This window comes from Bactrocera latifrons, unplaced genomic scaffold (genome assembly GCF_001853355.1).
Source record: "Bactrocera latifrons isolate USDA-ARS-PBARC rearing strain unplaced genomic scaffold, ASM185335v1 scaffold_58, whole genome shotgun sequence".
Classification (NCBI taxonomy): Eukaryota; Metazoa; Arthropoda; class Insecta; order Diptera; family Tephritidae; genus Bactrocera; species Bactrocera latifrons.
In genome coordinates this window covers 605,742-625,182 of record NW_017537245.1, presented here as the reverse complement: position 1 = coordinate 625,182, position 19,441 = coordinate 605,742, and the positions used below count along the sequence as shown (strand labels likewise).

The window sequence follows — 19,441 nt, the reverse complement described above, 5'->3', positions numbered from 1 at the left end:
AAAAACAGCTCCGTATAAAATAGAAAAATATAAATTTGAATAAGCTTTATTTTGAATGAAAGCTCCATTTTTGGAAAATATTCGTTTGCTAAACGCTTTCATCATGCTTGGACTATTCTGAATTAAATAAGAAATAATAAAAATATTTTTAACGAGCTGTATATCACAGGAATTAGTGACTTACGGACTTGTTCGCCAAAGCTTTCATACCTGAAATAAATTGGTGGTTTAGATATAATAACAGTTATAATAATGTATACATTCTAATCATAATGCCAACATTGATTATCTTGGAAACGTGGGCAATGATTGTCTACGTGTTGAGAGTCTTGTATATTCTCTGTACACTCCTTAAATGTGGACTTAAGTCATGACGATATTTGTAAAGTTACCTTCTATCCCTCGATGTCAATTGGCGCCATACTGGCTAATACCTCAGCAGCGTTATTTGATATGGTTCAAAAAGCACTTATCATGCGTATTGAAGAAAGCCTTTGCAGTGTGTTAATTGGTCTTGCATACGATTTTTTGTCTAGCACCAGTATCCATATTGGAGCCACATACAGTATAACTTATCTCAATCTGCTGGGACCCACACAACCTCTATTTATATATACAATATAATTTGTATTTACTTTACATGTTGTATTTTTAAAGTTCTCTTTGAATTTAAGCCTTGAGTCCACTATTACACCAAGGTCCGTCAACTGTGGCTCTGAAATAATTCCACATTTTCCAACGGTGAGCGATATCTTTTCTTCAATTTCTTGGAGTTCATGAGCACGACTTCTGTTTTCTACTCAGCGAGCTCTAGACTCATCGTAGCAAACCACCGCCGCAAACCATGTATATAGTCATTGCTTCTGATGCGGAGCTCATCCAGATGTTTAACCACTGCTAAGAGATCATCTGCATATGCGATTCTTTCCACATTTTCTGATGGCGGTATAATTAGCAACCCGTTGTACTTCAGGTCCCATAGTTGAGCGAATAAAACCGAGCCTTGCGACACTCCACTGGAGATAATGTAGCTGTGAGTGCCTTCGTATGTGTGGAAACAGCTCTTAAATTTCTCTAACTCCTAAACTTTCTCATGGAAACTGGAAACTTAACTTAGAAGTTAAAGATTACAACGTTAAACGGCAACCATTCAAACTACTAATGCCACTGACAGTGAGATTGACATTATTTTGTTAGGTATATGAAGCTATTTTGGCTTTCGCTGTCATTTGTTGTACACTATTTTTGACACAATGACAGCTATACCAAAGCACTACGAGATCAAGGTACTTCTAAAAAAGATGACTTTAGTACATTATTAGAAACTAGTAACGCTCTACAGTTATCCCTCATTTACTGCTGAAATATGCCCACCTCCATATGGTTTTGGTTCAATCGCTTGATCCCTCGCCAATTTGTATGCGCCGAGCAAAGCTTTGCCAACATTTTGTGGCAAGTAAATCCGTTGTTAAGTCGCTCTTTTGCTTTCCCCGTCCACTTGGCTGCGTCAGTCATAATTTATCCATTTCCTAACTTTCGCTTATGTATTGGCTTTATGTCGCTGGCAACTTAAATAAAGTACGTGACATTTACAACTGTTTGTCGCTGTTCATTGACGTGTTGCATACCTTTTAAGTGCTGTATGTATGTAGACATATATATGTATACTATCACGCATTCTCCTTGTAACTATGTGTGTACCGTTAGGTATTGAACTATGAATATATGTAAGCATTGAGTCTTTCGGCGTATGTTTTGAGTGAAGATGAGCTGGGAATCGTGCACACAAGTACGACACGTACGCCACTTGCGCTTATCGTGAGTATCTATTTTTATATGCGCGTATAACTAAATATATATGTGTATGTATGTGCTGTGTCTGTATTTATATATTCCTGGAAAGTTTTACTTTACATTTTATGTATGTACTTTCCGGCTGCAAACCAAATATGCATTGTTCTCTTTCGCCTACAACCCCCAGTTTGTTATTATTTTTGTAGGGATTTTCGTGAATGTTCGACAATCTGTAACTTTGTTTCTTAAGTCGAAACTTTTCTTACACTCTTTCTTACTTTTCCATAGCTATTTTGTTAAACTCTTCGTTGATGGTGTATTGATAACGAGTGAAGCATGCATTGCTTTAGTTGATATGACGCAAGTGGTTTGTGTACTGTTATTTATACTGCTGCAGGAACGTAGCCGTGTCACAGAAGTTTTGTAAATCGCTGAAAAGCATAAATACATATGTTTCCAAAGAGTTCGTTGAAATTTGTGATTGAAATATTTATTTGTGCTTGTATCTATTGTTGTCTTTATACGTTAATCTATTTTAAGTTTAAGTTTACAACTTCGGTCAATTATTTGAAGAATTTTTTTTTTTAATGAACTAATTTAATGATACTAATTGGTAATCAAATATGTATACATTGTCCTTAATACATAAATATATAAATAGACATCCGGGAGTATATTTCCCGAGTATGGACGTAGCACGTGGAACGAGAGGTAAAAAATACACGATTTGCCCACCCCGGTGCCACTTTCGCATTACTTCAGGGTAGTGTTCCATATTTCTCGTCTTGCGTAAAGATCCCGTTTCTTTCCATAGTACGTTTTCTATATATTTTTCCATTTTCTTCCAGTTTTTCTCGTTTTGAAGCATGACTGTTATGATATTGTCAGCATTTATGCGGCCGACCAGGATGTGGAACCTATTTCGCTGTTTTTTCCGGCATATGTGTTTAAAACATTTATGTTCAGAGTTATCCTCGGTCACATCGTTTTATAGACAACTGGGCTCTGCGGCTTTTCACAGTCTCTCTCGCACTGTTTATTGCGGCGATGTCGTCTTCGTAGCCAACTAAGTAAGGATAAAGGCCAACTTATTGAGGCTTAAAATGCCGTTTTAACTAATGTTCCTGAGGTCTGAACCAAGGCTTAATTTTGCGCAGTTCTTAATGTGACCTTTAAGTGTCGTGGTCTTTCCGATGTATTCTACAGCAAAACTCTGTCTTCTCACCAAAAAGCTGAGATATGTTGATGTTTCAAAGTTTTCTACTAATGCTTCAACCATATTTTCCCGCTGTTGGTGGCATTCCGTACTTCAAGAGTGCCGAGCAAAACAAATTGTCGTTGGGAAGTTTCATCGGTCTTGCTTTCTCCGCTCATATTTCATGTTTAGGCAATAAGACGATAACAATCATATACATTTCACTTAATTTTTTCATTACGACTAGTATTCGCACGTATATTCGGTGTTATAACGTATTCCTTAATTGTTTATATTCTTTGCTGTAGCGACGATACGCACCCGCCTTATACAGGAGAGACCACTGTCACAACCAACAGCTAAACAGGTTTCTACACCGGGACTGCTTTTTTATGACCCAAGATGGTAATCTAGTGGCTAATTTTCAGAGCACACTGAATTTATAGAGGAACACTTATCCAGCCTGCAGTGGTAGTGTAACATCTGGAGATGGGCAGCCGATTCCCCAATCGATGCCGACGGAAGAGGTGAATAAGTATTCCATTGCACGACTATGAAGAAGTTCGAATAGCAAACCCCCATCCGAAGAACAACAAAGCAGCAGGGTCGAATGCATTACTGGCGAACAACTGACAAGATACATGCCTCAGCTTCTTTGCAAAATATGGTCGGATGAAAGCATGAACGACAATTGGAATCTAAATGTGCTCTGCCAAATCCACAAAAAGGGGAACCCCACAATCTACGCCAAGTACTGTGGGTGTGGGTGTAGTGTGTGAAAGACTGAAGGCCATCGTAAACAAACTGATTAGGCCTTATCAGTGTGGCTTTAGACCTGGAAAATCTACTATCGACTAGATTATCACTATGCGCCAAATCATGAAAAAGACCCGTGAAAGGAAGATCGACTTAAAAAGACATACGAAAAGGAACTGCCTCTACGCCGCTATGTCTGAACTTGGTATGCTCGCAAAGATGATACGGCTGTGTTAAATGACGTTGAGCAATACCAAAAGCAGGATCGGAAAGTAGCTCATACCAAGCGAGTTTTCAGACAAGGGGACTCCATATTTTGTGACTTATTTAACGTATTGAGAAGAAAATAATATGAGCTTTAGAGCCTCTATTTTAACCTGTGTTATGGAATAAGAATAATTTGAAGTTGCCTTAGTAATTGATTTAAATAAAATATATGATAGCATAAAATATTCAGGTTTGCATTTTACTAAAAACAAATATTTGTTTACACGCTTGCGAGTTCTCACAGAGATGAAATAGGTGGCTTTTTATCACTTCTCACGGAAACAGTAACGCGACTCCTCTGTGGATATACGTAATTCAACTTTTACAAATACACGGAAGTGCAAGCGGAAAATGACAAAAAAGAAAATGAAAAATAGTACAATAACTAAAACAAGCGAATATCTGTAGTCAAGCAGGAAATCAGCGCGAAAAGTGACAGGGGAGTGAGGGCAGGCAACACTGAAAAGAAAAGCAATGAATGGTGCCATTACAAGCTGAGCGCGATTTATCGATAAATGCTTGTAAGCAGGATAACATTTGGGGGCCAACTGAATTACATTGAGGAGATATAAAAGAAAGATAAAAATAAAAACGCAGAAAGTGGCATAGCATAAAGTACATAAGGAGTAAGTAGAACATAAACACGCAGAAAATAAATGTGCAGCCAAATAAAAATAAATATAGACGAGTATGCCATATATAAAGTAACTGTGAAAGAAGCGGCAGCGAACTCAAGCAAAGGATTTCCGCAAATTCACACTTCAGCAAGCGCGGCGGCAGCATCTATGTATGTGCGTATGTATGTGTTTGTGTGTGCTATCAGCAGTGCAATCGGAATTGCAATCGCAATTGCTATCAATGATTCGACTGGTTGCATGCTTTGCCGCTGCTGTCGTTGCCAAAATTTACTGCCACGGTTGCGCGCCGCCACGCCGCCGCCCCGCTATTGCCACCCAATTGTGGCCGGAAACATTGAACGAATGCCGGCCGAAATTTACACTCTACAAAATGTTTCCGGATTTCCATTGCAGCTTGCACTAAAGTGTTTACATTGTTGACTTGTGCCGTTGTAGTGGTGCCAGCACATACATACCAACGTACATGAGTAGCGTGTTGATAGCGCACGACTGTGTGGAGTGCATTGAGTATTGAGCTTTTTTCGGAAAACGCTCTTTGGTTGCTGCCGCGGTATCTGCTTGCTTTAACACTGTTTTTCTTTCGTGCTCAGTTTTCGAGGTGCCTGGCCTCCAGCTTAACTTCCATTTCACCTTCAAACTCATAGAGTTTTTTTTCGGTGGCATTTCCTGCTTCATTAGTTGCTGCTTGCCAAACTCAGTGCATTCTTTTAAGTAGTTTACTTTTCCCCTTTTACTTTGGTTATTTTTTATTTTTCTCAGCGCTTTTTCGTTTTTAGTTTTATTTTTTGCTTCTTAGTTTGTGGCCTCATGGAAAGATTTTCTTCTGCGCGCGGTGCCCTGCTTTATGCGCATTGAAATCCCAAATGTGTAACCTCTAGGTGCTCATAAGGCTTAAGTTTTTCGTGCTACTACCTTGCTTTGTTTTTTTGTTTTGCTAAATGCCTTGGGTGAGGTGTGTGGAAGTATGCCATGACGTATACGCAACCTCATGTTTAATGTTCGTACAAGTTTAGTCTAGTCGTCATTCTTGTTTTTGTCATGGATTTTATGATACCACTTGACCATATTGATGATATTCTGGCGTAAATATTGTTTTTAGGTTGACAAAGTTGTGCTTGGGACTGAGTAATTCAAACAAAGAGATCTCTAGGTTTCAAAAATATTGTGTTCATTAATATATTACTTAACTGTAAATACCAAAGTCTACATATTGAAAATATAAAATTATGGTATTCGAGAAGTCATATAAATCAAAAAATACTCAGCTAGTCCGATTATCTAGCAAGAACTCAAAGTAATAATGTAGCATAAATTATTAGGTAGGACTGAGACCTTCCACTCGTAATTTTAGAGAACATTACCAAAGGATGATTTTGTTTTAAAATTCTCTCGAGCGTCACACAATTTGCATATACTCAGCCCTCCGTAGTTGCTGTAAAATCTAGTTTTTGTTGTTGTTAAAGAACTTATGTAGAAAATCTTCAGTCATTCTGGTCATTCTAATCGAAAAAAGCCAAAAAATCTCTCACAAAACTTGGAAAATCTAGTTAAAAGGAATTACTGTGGAAAATTGGCAGAAGTAGCCTTTAAAAAAACTAGATATTGCCTTAGTGACAGCAATGCGATTGTGAGATTATGCAACGTGATAAAAAAGTAATAAAAAAAAAATGTGTTGTAATCAATCTTGTTGTTGTTTATTCATGAATTGTCATTCCTTCATATATTCTTGGGAGCTAAAAAGCAACTTCCTTCCGTCAAACATATATACCTTAAGCGCATATATTTCCAGTATTTATCTTCCATCTTACACCAATTAACACTCCTTTCCACTTTCCTTTACACAATGGTACAAGTTTTCTCAGCAATGCTTTCTCCTTACTTCATTGAACATTTTCACACCCTAACTGCCCCCACCCAGTTTCCGCCATTAATTTTTCATTCGCTCAATTGCTACTTTTGTCATTGCCATTCTAATGTGCATTTCATTTGCCTTTTGAACTTTTGCCTTGAAGCAGCACCGTCACATATATAGTATATATATACATAGTCGCGTATATTGACGTCTTTAGCATAAAATCATGCTTTACCACTTAACTCCATAGTCACTGGCATTGGTCTAATTCCGCTTTGTGTGGCTCTGTGTAGGTCGAGCTGCCAGCTTTGAAAGCCTTTGCCGGACGTGGTTACTCTTCCGCCCGAGAGTGCGGGCCACTTCAGTTCACTGTCATATTCCAATCACGTGCATATATGCCTGTATGCCAACACATGCTGGCGTCTTTAAGTGTCTACTTGTGGTCGATTCTGTTGCTGTCAGTCGCATTGTAATTCTACAGAAAAGATTACCAAACACTTCTCCTTCCCATAGTTTGCAAGCAATTCTTCGTTTGATTTTCCTTTACTCATCGATTCACTCACAACAAGCATGTTGGTTGCCATAACAATGCATGTGCAGCTTTATTGAGTTCTTTATATGTGTTCAAACTTTCTCGTTTGCGTTATCCTTTGGCTCTTGAGTGTTTGCCGAAAATATTGTTTCTTTATAAGCAGTTTCTTTTTCCACCTCGGGGTATTCCATTCGACACTTTATTTGTGCGTGTGCTTTTGATTTTATCGTTTTGATTATGAACTCTCTTCGCTTTTGTGCGAATGACATATCATAGTAGTTATTGTTTTTGTATTATGTTAGGAAAGTTAACATACTTCAGACATTTATTTTCACATCATACCAAAGTAAATAAATGTCTGTCCTTGCTTTGGCATATCAAAGCTGGTGCTGTCAGCAAATTGGTATTCCAACGAAAGCGAAATTTAATTACATTCACAGAGGAGCGGTGCTAAGTTAGCGAAGGGCCTGAACAGAACCTATATTTGGCCTAGATTTGTCAATTGATACTTGAAGGAGAAAACTGATTGAATTTCATAAGTGTTGTCGAAAAAGACGGAATTTCTTATGAAAAATTGACATTTAACACAACAACAATAGTATCAGTAAATATGTTAATTTTCTCCAACATAAATGACAAGCAGAAAGAAGTAAAAGGTATTTTCAATTTTGCATTATTTTCCAAAAACTATCCTTAACAACCCATTTTTCATTTCCGCAGCTGTTAGTATTTTTTTTTTTTACTTTTTGGCATTTTATTACATTTATATTAGCTTGTTGCTTCCGCTATATCTTGTTTGGTTGCCAGTTTTGCATAAAATATTAACATTGCATACAATATACAGGGTGTGCTATATTTTATTTTTGCGTTGAATAATTTTGAAGTTAAGTAAATATTTATATTGGGTAGACTGGTCTGGTGGCGTTACTTCGAAAAATGTGCGTACTTCCGGCACAAAAGTACTTTCGAAATCTAAGAGTCGCCACTACCTAACCACAAAATAACTGTATGTGGATAGAAATCGTTACTGCAGAATTTGGGCTGATTATTTCTGCTTGTGGGACTAAAAAGTGATCTTGTAAGTCACTAGTTTCAATGAAAAAATTCAGTTTGTTGAACAAAATTGCTTGACATTTTTTTTCTCTCTGACAGAGCTCTTAGATCGCTAATTTTGTCAACATTGATTGCATTTATTTCTTTAGAAAGCAAGGATGGCTCACGAAATTCACAAACCTTTCACGAAAGTGGTCCACATTCATGCAAAATTACCATTATATGCACAAGAGCTCGTAAAAGTGATAAAACACCGAGTAAAAATTTTTTTGCAAGGTCTTATAAAGACGGAAACAATTTCGAAAAAAAATTATGTACAAAAAAACTTTCAAAACTCGAAAAAGGACTTCTGGCACTAAATATCCCAAACATAGGGATTGCACTGGAAAGAATCAAGAAAAGAAAGGAAAGAGTGATTCAAAGTCAGAATAATGCTCAAAACATTTAAATTAGCTTATGAAGTTGAGAGGACACTAAGTAAAAAAATTAACCAGAACTCTATTCAACTAAGTAAAAATTAATTTGTCATAAATAACGCTGTTATTCCTACCTGTATACATTAGAGCGGGTCAATTTACAGGAAACAAAAAACAAAAACGAAAAATTGCCTTCAGGTGAAATGTTCTACGGATCATTCCAAAAATCTTTCCCCAATATACAATGTGTCCGGCTTCGTGTCAGCGATTTTTAATTCGAATCGCTCTATTGTTCAGCTCTAAAATATGCAAATATGTACGCGAAAGTTGGTGAAGATAATCGTCATATGCCAAACATAAATACAAAATCAGCAAATGAAAATTGAAGTGTAAGCAAGGCACAGCAACAATGGCCAGAACGAGCAAAGGATGGCCGATAAAAACAACAAAAACTGCATGTTTATTCAGCGTAAATACAACATTCCCAACACGCAAGCGTCGTGCACTTCCACACGTACATATGTTGGTGTGTATTTTAGGAATTTACGGCGCCTTAAAGTAAATAGATATGTGCCTATACGCAAATATAAAGAGCAAAGACTGATTTTGATTTTCAGCAGCGGCACACTCATTACTTTGTAAACGACAGAGGTTACCACTTTTGATAGCGGCATTCATGTGACGAAGATGAGCGCAAGATTATCTACGAAATAATGTGCGGAAGAAGATAAACAAAACGAAAGCAAAGTTGAGAAGCATATGACAAAATAATCAGCGGCTGGGAAATTGAACTTTGAAGAATATAGAATAAGATAAAACTTTTCGAAACTACGTTTTTTAAGCGGTTCCATGGGTTTAATTTCAGAATTTCTTTGTTAATAGGGTATGTTTGTAACAATAAAAAACTCGAATAAAATATTTCATTTTTTATATGAAAAAAAGTTGTTGAAAAAACTCTGTTTTCACCGAGGAAACCCACTTAACCCCTTACGCGGTTATCAAAAACTTTCAAGTTCTATTGAACCAATTTTCTTGAAATTACGCATAGCGTTAAAAAAAATTGATATTTTAAATAAATTTGTATTAAATTTATTTTACCATAATATTTATATTGTTATTTTAAATATTTTTTTTTTGTAAAATATCAATAAATCTGTTTTCAGAGCAGCAGCATCTTTGCTATTTATTTTGCCTATTACTGTGATTTTTTTTGCTTACAGTTAATTAGAAGAGTGGAAATCGTAACGAGATGGGCATACCATTTTTCCATGCCCCTCCATTCCGACAGGAGGGTTTTTTTTGAGATTTAATTGTTTTCTTTTAAATTATGAAATATGAGATATTAATGAATAACTGTTAAAAATTTGTAGTAAATATTACAATTCGGGCCTCTTGATTTGAACAACTAATTTATTTAAAACTTACCCCTTAAAGTATGCTTCATATTTCTTATTACTTCATTTGATCGTAAATTAAAGATCAGATTGTAACGGCAATTGTGTGCGATTCGATTAGGGGATAGCAGGAAAAAACTAAAATCTCCTTTATTTACACCATGTTCCTGAAAGTATGCTTCATATTTTATTATTTTTTCATTTAATCGCGCCTTAAAACTTACAACGGTACAACGGTAGTTATGTTCGATTCGGTTAAGGGAGGAGCAAAGCTTTCATGCAAAAATAGTTCCGCTTCACTATTCTAATGTGAAATGAAATTATGTAATTAGCTCTCAAACTGAGTTAGTATATCATAAAGTCGAGTTCCATATGTGCCAGGTTTTAAACGAGGACTAAATAATTCGATGTAGTTCACACAACAAACAAAGTTTTATTCATTTTTTCCCATAAAAAAAATCGTCTCCTCCAAAATATTCATAATTGTTATACTACTTGTACTTCCTCTTGATATGGCTACTATTTTTTTTTGAAACTATCTGATAATTTTTTAATTGAAGCCTTTGTTTTTCAATCTTTTCAAATATAGTCTTAGAATTGAAATCAATAGGTTTTTAGATTCTAAAATAAACCATTTAGTTGCTGCCGACATCTAGGACTTGTTTTTTTTTAAATGCCACCAAAATGGTGCAAAAGCCAACATATCTTTTTTAGGAAATACCAGATTTGTTTTTTTTTTATGCTTTAAAGCTATTTTTGCTGTTTTATTTTATACTATAAGTCTAAATTTCAACACCTGGCAAATTTTAAATTCAAAACTACTTTCAGTAACACACGCACCCACGAAATTCCCATTTCTTGCCTGCCAAATGCAAATCCAAGAACAAAGCAGCCCGCCAAGCAGGTCTCCCTCACTCAGCGTGAAGCATTTAATTAATAAAAATTTCGTTAAACTTTTGCTCTCACAGTCCTCAATTACTCTCAATCTCGCACACATACACACACATGCAACTTAGTGTAGCAGTTGTGCAGCACCGGTTTAATTCTCTTGCGCCTTTCAGCTACAACGACTTCACATATTTTCTTGACTTGTTTGTTGTTGTTGTTGTGCAATTGCAGCTGAACTTTCTGCAAGTGTAGCTTTAACTTTGGCAATTTTCACAGCATTAGTTCCAACATTTGTTGCATGTACGTACCTGCCAAAGCCAGCAGGTGGCATGCGCTTATAAATGGTAATGGTCATGTGTGAATGGAAGAACATATACAAACATACATATATTTTAGAACTGTGTTGAAAGTAAATGTAGGAACAAATACTTATATGTATATCGAGTAACGAGATTAACAAGTTATTACATACTCGACTTTATAGGACTATGTTGTTGAGAAATATGCCAATTTTATACTATTTCAAAAGTGGTTGGTCGAACTTTGTTCTTCCCATTTAGTCAGTTGGTTTTTTCATCTATCTACCTCTTATGCACTTTATATACCCTAAATAGGGTATATTAAGTTTGCCACGAAGTTCTTAGTACTCAGAACTAAACGTCGGATAGCTTAAATGATGAGCATGACAAGCTGAGTAGATTTAACCATCTCCCTCTGTCTCTCAGTTTATGAGGTATCGATATGGAATTTTCCACATCTTTTTTCTCCTTAAGAAACTGAAAATTTGTCGGATACGGGCAATTATATTACATAGTTGCCATAAAAACTAAACGATCGTATTAATGTTTTCGTATAGAAAACTTTCTCATTTGAGGAGATATCTTCAAGAAATTTAGCACGGTTTATTATATAGCTTATAGCTGACATACAAATTAAACGTTAAAATTAAGTTCTTTTTTGATGGACTTTTTCATTTCACGAAATATTTTTAGGCAATTTGGAATAAGATATTTTGCTTGACATCACTGCAATCTGCGAAATAAAAATTTTCAAATCGGACAGCTATAACTTTTAGCTGCAAATACGAAATGAGGGGGTCTGAAAATGCTGCTTTCATGTTCCTGAAAGCAAACTTTCTTATATCCTATATGATATTTCTATATAGCAGCATAATAAGATGTCAAAAAAGTCTTGCGGTATTTTTTTTTATTTCTATTTTTTTATTTTATAACGGATGGATGACTCATGCCCAGCTCTTGGCCGATGCTACGGCTGCTATGATGTCGGTTTCTTTCGACCAATTCGGCGATTTTATCGCAATTTTCGACGACAGGCCTTCCGGAGCGTGGCGCATCTTCGACCACAACTGCACAAATTTTATTGGCCGCTTGAGATGCATTTTTGCCTTTATCGTAGTAGTACCGTAAAATATGCCATATTTTCTCTTTATTTTGCTCCATGTTTGCGACGCTTAACTCACGAATGACTTAAAAGAAACGGCAATCAAACACGTGTTAGCGCGTGAAATGAGCTTTCCAAAAAGGCAAAGCATGACCCGATGCAACGAATAGAACTAGAACTACGCGCTCTCAGCGCCAACTAGCGAAAATACCGCAAGACTTTTTTGACAACCAAATATCCTGTAGTAAAAAAATACCTTCATCTCTAGGTTAGCAACATATGCCAAAGCAAATCACTGCCAAATGCCACCAGGAATTACGCATGTGGACATTATTTCGTACTTTTAGAACTCGCAATCGCTAAATAACTGCGTTGCAAGCAAAGCCAAGGAATCTATGTTTCGAGACACTCACACATACATGGCTGCACATCGGGCACCGCACAGCGACCGCATATGTCTGACATCGCACACACGACGGCGTGACATTGTCTGCTAAAATGATTATGATTGCGCGAACACGGGGGCGTATGAGCAACTCATTTGTGAATGCGACAGCAGATATGCGGTTGAGTGGCTTTGTCGTCGCATGTCGTTTGTGTTGCCATAGCCATTGCTGTCATTAATTTGTCAAAGTCTCGACAAGCTTGCAAACGCAAATATGCAGTTGAGCATCTGCTAACCCCAGCTACGGCTTTACGCACACAGTGCACAGCATGATGATAATGACGATTGGAAGTTATGAGCGCGCACAAATTTACCTTACACATAGTTAAGCATATACACACATCTAGGGGGGCACAAGTGGTGCAAATGGATGCAAATGGCGCAAAGATTGCTATGTGACATTCGACAAATTCTTTTAATTACAGCAGGAAATCTACAAAAAAATGTGCGTTGCTAGAAATGGGTATGAATGAATGCTAAAGGAAATCCATGAAAAATAATAAAACGATTATTATTTTGCAATTAATGCAGAGAAGGAGCTAGCTGGCACAAATACGTGTTTCTATGCTTGCTCAACGAGCCAACGTAGAAAATCGTAGTTAATTCAATACATTTTTAATACCATTTTTTTTAAGAGAAACTGGAAATAAATGAGGAAATTCGTTCAAGGTTCGTTTATTTTCGAATAAGACTACTCAATAAATCTATAGCAAAAATTTGCGAACAATTTAGAAAAAGACGTGTCCTGATTAAGAGTACGATTTCAAAAAGTAAACAGATATTTTTGTAATTTTAGCAATTGATGAGGTATTGGAAATATAAATAAAATGTAAATTTTTTAAATTTTCTTCCAAAATATCTTTGCTACAGGGCTTGCATGAGTTTACGGGTTTCAAAAAATCGATTTTTTTTTATTGTCTTGTGGGCTAGAATCTAGCCAAGCTAACTGCGTCGTCTTTATACACATTTTTTTTGAAACTGTTTGGAAAATGAAATCGCAATGGGCGAGTTTAAAATATTTTTTGCAAAAATTTCAGAATTACAATAATTAACAATAAAAAATTGTAATAAAATATTTAAGTTTTTCTCTGAGAAAGAAATTACTGACACAATTTTACTCGAAGAAACCAATGTAATTTCTAAACAAAGCAATAGAAAATTAAAATTATTATGAAACTGGTTTTCCTCGAACATTTTAGAAATATCTACTTATGTATCTGAAGCCACAAAATATTAATATTCTCACCTTTTAATACATTGACCACCATATATGTATAAGAATCTGGAATAAAAAAAAAATATATATATGTTATATTATATAATACTGGCTATTCTATAATAACATGTATGACACTTATTTAATAAGTCTTCATTAATCGATTTGAGTTTGCTTAAGCAAAATGGAGCTGAAAAGCAAAACAAACTTTGATACATCGGAGAACTTATGCTACATATATCAGACCTTATTAATATGTATTGAACAAAAAAAACTTGCGTATATTCATATCAAGAGTTTGCCACCACAAGACCGGACATTTCTTAACTAGAAGAATATGATAACTGCAATAAGGCACTTCTGGATTTCACGAAAAAAAATTGTGCTCAAATTTAATAAAATAATTTTTGTAAGAAAATTTCGCCAAATGTAGTCAAGGCAGCGAAAAAAGTGTTAAAAAATTGTTAACTTTTATAACCTGAATAAAGTACACTAGCGCCTTTATTCCGTGCATTTGGAATTAATAGGATATTGACAATTTATCAAAATTTGTTTCAAGTCACAGGCTTTTTGTTATTCTGCGGTCAATCTGAGAGAATCCAACAAAAATTATGTAAGAAGCAGCTCATTTCTGTCTACTTATTGTTGCCTTCACATTTTTGATGGGAACCGTGCTCAAAGAAGTTTAAAACTTTCTTATAGGATTTGATGTACCATGTGATGATAGTTAATCTATGAGGCCACGTCAAATGAAGATTGTGCTTCAACGTATTATTATTCCATGAATATTGGTCACTGATATCTAAACAATAAAAGCAAAATATCTTCATTGATTTTCTCAACTGTGCATAAAATCACTACACATCTTTAAAATTTATCGAGAAAAGGCTTTTAAGTTATTACACAGAATAGAAAAAAACTTGACAAATTAGCAAGATCTTGAATTTATCAAGTGCAGAGAATAGGGATTACGATATAAGGTATATCACATGAATAGATTTAATCGTACACTACTGTGGGCAAAAATTAGTAAGATTTATGAATTTATATTTTGTGCGAAACCACACTTGTTGAAATATTTTTCTCTTGGTTGGCATGACTTTCAGTGACATCGGTGCCAAAAATCACATAAACATTATCATTAGCGTTTAGTACACGTTAGCCTTTCTGAAGTAAATAAAGTGCCAATTTTTAACTTGAGTGAAATTATTCAATAAAGAAGTTCGCTTACATTTTGTGTGTGTGGAATAAAATTTCTGGAGCCGACACGTTCAGAATGTTAGTTTTGCCTTCGCTGATAATTATAATTGTTGTTGCGAGCAAGTGTTTTTGATTGCTACAAATTATTTAGAGTGAGTCGAAAAAGCTCAAGACGGCCACCAACACCAAGTGGTGATCAATACGTAAATAAAATAAAGGAATTATTGCTTGAGTAGCGACAATGTACAGTCAGAAATCTTACTGGCATTCTTGGAATAACGGAAGGATCTGTGAAGACCATTTTGAAAGATCAAAGGACAAAATCACTAAATTTTTTTTCAAAAACAAGTCGTTATCGTCTGCAAAACAATGCTTTCCGACTGCCAGGATGTTATGAAACGTATTACTAATGGCGATGAGTCTTAGCTCATTCCTTAAATCCCGAAAATAGATGATCAATTGGCCCAATTACGTGGGAAAGGTGAGCCCGAATCGAAAAAACCACGTGAAAGCAGGTTAAAATCAAAATTATGTTAACAGTTTTCTTGGATTATTGAGGTGTGGTGTACTCCGAATTCCTTCCGACCGGCCAAACTGTCAGCAAGGCCGACCTTTTTGCACCACGCTAATGCACCGTCGCATACTCCATTGCTTCATCGTGAGAAATTTTCAATTAATATTTGGCACAACTACCGTATTCACTTGATTTAGCTCCGTGCGTCTTCAGGCTAGTCAGCAAAACCAAAAGACTGCTCCGGGAAACCGGTTTGAATCAATGAAAGACATAATACGTGACTAGCTACGCGCATTGTTCCAAGGATTCGAAAGAAGTTGGTAAAAGTGTACTGTGGTCAAGGGGAACGACATAGATTTTGAAGAATATATTAACAACTTTGAAATTTGAACAAATTCATACTATTTTTTGCTCATACATTTTGCTTAAACACGAACTAATCTCTCTGTTTGTTGGATAACGAGCTGAAATTGCTAAAATATGCACATGTGAAGGAGATTATAGACTCGGAATGTACTACATAAACTAAAAAACTTCATAAATTCTTGAATAAATTCTCTAGCAAGTTGTTTAAATTTGTATAATATGTGCAAAAGTTTATCAAAAAGATGGTGAATTTAAAAAATTCCGAAAAATACGATTTTCCAAGCATTGTATTTAAAGCAACATAAATTTGAAATATGGCACAGTGGAGTAATAATAAATAATTTTACGTTTCATTATCGTTTGCTGACGCGCAATTTCACGCGTTAATGAAAAAAAGTCAAGCAAAATATGAATACTTTAAATATCGACGATATTTCGCTGCATAATCGCAAGCGTTTGCAGCAGACTGCTACTTAGTTGCATATAAATATGAGTGAATAAAATGAAGCACTGATCGCATGTACCATTTATGTCGTGCATTATAATAAATAGTATGTCATAAAGATTAAAAAATACATGCGAGAAAAAAATGACAAGAAAAAGTAGTATGGAAAATCATTAAAATTATGGAGCGGAAAGCTCAATTGACAGCTGTTAGGGCTGTGCGAAGAGTGTTCGAAATGAAATGTGAGATATGAAAAAATGAGAAACTTCCATTTAATAGATGTCAGATGTACTAAAGTTTCGCCACATTCAATTTGGTTGCCGGAAAGGATCTCCTTAATAAAGAAAATGCTTGGCAATGCCCGTTTCATGTTATGCATTCATTTGTATGTATATTATACATTGAGTATTCACATTAAGATGCATATATGTATGTGGTAGTCAGCATTTCGACATGATGCCAATAAAACTCTGGCTTGGGCCTTTTAAACGTCGTAAAATCAAAAGTTAAAGGTCACAAAATAAAATACTCATGTGAAATATGCGGTTGTAATTGCATATATGTGTTCGTACATAAATATATTGAATGAATTTAAGTTGGTTATGTATGCGTGGGTATACAGTAATGCGTTTGCTATATATTAAGCAGATGTGTGGAAATGGGATTTATAATCGACAAATATTGCGTGCTCCCGAACATATTTTGACCTGGTAGAGAAATGCATAGACTCAGGACTTTCAGCATAATAGTGAAAAATTTGAAGGTCGTTAAAAATGAATTCCTCGAAAAGTTCTGGATTCCTGCAGCAGGAGTATAAATAATTAAAATTTTATTTAAAAAAGTTCATGGAATACTTTCGGTTAATTGTTTTCAAGTGGCCACACTTAAACTTATTACCATTCTCATTTTAGTCGCCAGTAAGTAAAAAGCAAAAACTTTTTTAGTATTTTTATCGTTCTACCTTTCACGGTTTCTGAAGTGTGAAGTTATCAGACTAAAAGGACCTTACTTAGGAATATATTTCATTTTATACCAAAAATTAAACTTTATTATTTTTATTTAAAATTAAGCAGATATACATAACTGATGGATGTTCGGCCACTGAAATTAATTAATTTTACAAAAAAATTTATTATTTTACTTAAAAATTTTTAATAGGTGGCAACTTGATACAAAAATATTTGAACTTCAAGTTTACCACAGCCATTTTTAAACGTCTACTATTATAATTTTTTAATATTAAACTAAACTGTTTGAACAGGTGGCAACCCTATTAAGGAAAAACCTAACAGAAAGCAATGTGCTCAAGGCCACTCCAAATTTCTTACCCCTTATTTACTAAACACTTTCAAAAACGTGGCAACCTTCTAACTTTTTATTGAAAACAATCATTCACTATAATTATTTAAAACAATTATGACGTCGTTGTCGTGGAGATAGTGCTATAAATATTTTTATTATATCAGTAGTAACAAATAAAATATTTTTAATAGGTGGAAACTCTTGCAGCTATATTTGCACTTAAAGCTCTATTTTATAATATTTCTGTAACCTTTAATTTGTTCGGGCATTTAAAATAGGTGGCAACCTTTTAAAAAAATATTTTTATATGCAAGCTCAACGCAACTACTTAAAATTTGTGAGCTGACATAATCGTTTGTTACAAGAAATAAAATATTTTTACCAGGTGGCAACTATTATAAAAATATTTTCAGCTGTAAGCTTTTCTAAGTCTTATTATTTTATAGTATTTCTTTAACTTCAAAATTTCACTCTAACATTAGTGTTTTACTCATTTATACAATGCGTCTAACAAATATACAAAAAGCTGCCAACTTTTTATAGCAACCACCAAAAATGGACTACTTCAGATCATAATAAGATCATAAAAAGCCTATATAACTTTCTGCTGGGTAGACACACATATGTACATATGTATGTAAGTGCAGTAATGCACGCATCCTACCTCGACGCGCTGTTATCCGATTGACAGAAAGTTGCTGAGCGCTGAAGCCGTGCGATTGCTGATAGCTGATGGCCTAGTGACTGCCGAGTCATTACAGCACACAAAGCGACCACGCAACTACACATTTACAATGCTAGACATGTGGGTGTGTGTGTGCGTGAGTGCGTATGAGTGAAATTCAAACAATTCGATGCGATTTACTTTAGTGCTAATTGCTTTTCATTGACGCAAACAAGCGTGCGCAAATTCATATATATATATTACAATGAGGCATGGAGTTGCTGCTGCTGATGCTGTTGTTGTTGTTGTTGGCTGATGCACATCAATTACAAAATCTTTTACGCACACAGGCATACGTGCGTATCCTTAGTGCAGAAGCGTTAAACGCGTAACAATTTTAAAATATTTGCATTTTTATTTATTACAATATTTTTCACCGATTTTTGCGGCGCATTAGTGTGTGTGTGTGTGTGTGATTGTTGATTGGTCATTTCATACGCACTGCAACTCGGAACATGTGTGCGGCTGATTAAGTAGGTACTTTAAAGCGCCTCCGGTTCATTTTGCATATTTACTTGTGCTCGAATGCATTTTATATTTATGCGATTTTATTGAGAAAAAATAATAATTGCAAGCTAATTTACGCTTCAAAGGCCACAATAACGGCGCTCGCGTACATTTTGTGTGTCAGCAAAACCATGAAAATTAACCGCAGGCAATTTGTACAGCGCTCGCATGCATTTTTCAACCGCAAAATCACATTGCATGAAATGCCTATGTGGAAGCCACATTTTTATTAAAAAGTCTCTAATTACCTCAAAGGCTAAAACCTGATTATATTATTAATAAAATTCAAGCCCCTTACATGCCACTCGATATCATTTCATTGAATGAAGGATGGAGTTCATATAGGTGTGTTACGAATAAATGAGAATAAAGACTCACTTCAAGATCCTCATTAAAATTAATTCATATGAGGCAGCTATTGAATTATTACGTTATTTCAATCGAGAACTTTTTGAAGTACCAAAAAATTTTACCTCATGACTTTCCACATGAATATAAAGGATAATCCATTTCGAGGTGGCCTACTCTTTAAAAAA

The 19,441-nt window shown here is 35.2% G+C and overlaps 1 protein-coding gene across 2 annotated transcripts in view; it reads right to left on the bottom strand.

Moving 5' to 3' along the window:
- LOC108974706 (mucin-5AC) overlaps positions 1 to 19,441 on the bottom strand; it is a 123,482-nt gene that overhangs the window by 26,674 nt on the left and 77,367 nt on the right. For both annotated transcript variants that reach the window (XM_018942714.1, XM_018942715.1), the window contains exon 3: positions 13,878 to 13,913. The gene's annotated coding sequence lies outside the window, so the exon portion shown is untranslated. The remainder of the gene's footprint in view (positions 1 to 13,877; positions 13,914 to 19,441) is intronic.